This window comes from Macadamia integrifolia, unplaced genomic scaffold (assembly GCF_013358625.1).
Source record: "Macadamia integrifolia cultivar HAES 741 unplaced genomic scaffold, SCU_Mint_v3 scaffold2066, whole genome shotgun sequence".
Classification (NCBI taxonomy): domain Eukaryota; kingdom Viridiplantae; phylum Streptophyta; class Magnoliopsida; order Proteales; family Proteaceae; genus Macadamia; species Macadamia integrifolia.
Genome location: NW_024868490.1, coordinates 1 through 2,089, shown reverse-complemented (window position 1 = coordinate 2,089; position 2,089 = coordinate 1). Strand labels below are relative to the sequence as shown.

At 38.3% G+C, this 2,089-nt stretch overlaps 1 long non-coding RNA gene across 1 annotated transcript; it reads right to left on the bottom strand.

The window, feature by feature from the left end:
• Positions 1-1,538: 1,538 nt before the first annotated feature.
• Positions 1,539-2,089, bottom strand: LOC122065610. The gene is made up of 2 exons (XR_006136055.1): positions 2,052-2,089; positions 1,539-1,940 (listed from the first exon to the last, which is right to left on the bottom strand). It is a non-coding gene; the product is annotated as an uncharacterized LOC122065610 (long non-coding RNA).

Sequence of the window (2,089 nt, the reverse complement as noted above, 5' to 3'; positions counted from 1 at the left end):
AGCAATCATGATTTACAGTGAGGCTATGCGGTGAAGAGATTTGCATCTTTATAGAATCTTTATGTAATTAATTTTTTTTATGAACATGATGTATATATAATGTTTACCATGTAGTTGCTAATTTTCTAGACATGTTATGTATGTTGCTAAGGATGATAATATATGTGGTTGTGCATAGTATTGATTGTTTTAAATTCAGTTGAAATCATGGGATGAGTATTACGTAAGTGAGTTGTTGGGGGTGTAGAACATGGTGTGGTCGAGGTTGGATTTTGGTACCGTATTTCCATGTATGTAATGTTGATAAACATTAATTATGTGCATATCACGTAGTAGTATATGGTTAAGAATAATAAATTAAATGCTACGACCCATTGCTAATAGGGGGTAAGATGTTGAATAACCCATGTGGTAGGTCTTCAGAATATCACGTTCGTGATACGATGTGATTGTTTTCTAAGGCGAACATAGACCTGACATGGCCGATGGTAATTCCAGTGTTGTGGCATACCAAGAGATTAATAGGCGTTTTCTGGGAGACCGAAGGCCGCATTCTAGGATTGACATATTTATAATCGTATGTATCGTTGAGTGATTGATGGCGCATTCTAAGACCAAGGATACTGCTTAATGCATTGCGATAGCACTTAAACCCACAGACCTAGTTTTTTTTGTATATGTTACATAATGAAAAGAGCTCATGCCTTTATTATTATAAGGTGTTGAATCTTTCATTTATATATATGATTGTGTATGCTTGCATGCTCCCCAACCCTCACTGGGCTTAGTGAAGTTCATCCCTCGTGGTTGTTCCATTTAGATGTTGATACAGACAATTTAAGCCGAAGCTACCACCACTAGGCTAAGCTAGTGTTCATAAAATGACGCTAAAATCACTATTACTAATGTGGTAATGTGGTTCACATCAACTGATAAACACTCTACACTCTAACCCCAACACAATGTCATAGCCTTGAAACTAAGAAAACTCACTAACACTTAGCATTCTCACTAGCATTAAGTCATCCTTGTAATGCTCCTCAAGGGACATGGGAAAAGAAGTAGTGAACCCAAGAGAGTTTGAGTGAAACATCTTATATTACACTAGAGAGCTTTGAGTACAATGCTTGGATACTCACTTGCTTGGTTGGTGGATTGGTGGATGCCTTTGCCAAATGAAGCAACACCTATTTATAAACAGACATCCTTACAAAGAATGTCTAGGATGCTTACACTTGTCATTTATCCAATGGTTAGGAATATTCTAGCTGAAGAGCCTAGTGCATTCCCATCTTCTTGCTTCTAGAGGTTTCCTTACAAGGATTTAGACTCATCATCCACATCATGGTAAAAGGGTCTAGAGAATAGACTCTACATGTGTCTAGACTTCCTACTCTTCGGTAGAAAGTTCTAGAAACTTAACCTTGCTTAACTTAATGGTCTAAGTCCATAGACATAACAAACTCTAATTACATCAGCAGCTCTGTTTTCGAAGATCCCCTAACAATTTCTAGTTGAAGTACTGAACTCTTAGAGGGTAAACAGAAATTGATCGCTGACTTTGAAATTAAATAAGTAAATGACCCCAAGAGGGTATTACATTAGTGTAATCAGAGTAAAGCTGCACAAACAAACCTGAAATCACAAGCAATTTGGCTTGCTTTGGAAGTGTTGGAGCCCATGTTTCTAACTTGTAATACCTACCTACAAACAAATAGAATTCTGGAACATACAGAGGAAGGATATACGCTCTCTCTCTCTCTCTCTCTCTCTCTCTCTCTCTGCATCACAATTGGAAGGCTAGTAGTGTAGAGGTGAAAACCAAGGGTGTGATGACTAGGGTCCGACTCCATCTGCCGACAGCCTTATCACCACTGAAATCATATCCCATGGGTCCCGTCTGAGCTGTTCCACCAAAGCTCCCATTGACTGCCACAGAGCTGCATCATTGTCCATCCAAGAACCCAAAAATTAAGGAGTTACTTTTTTTCATAATATAACAAAACTAATAAAGAGGGCCCTAAAGTAATCTCTGATCAATAAAAGCACACCTTTTTGATGGAAACTGGCACTTCCCCCAACCTGAAAA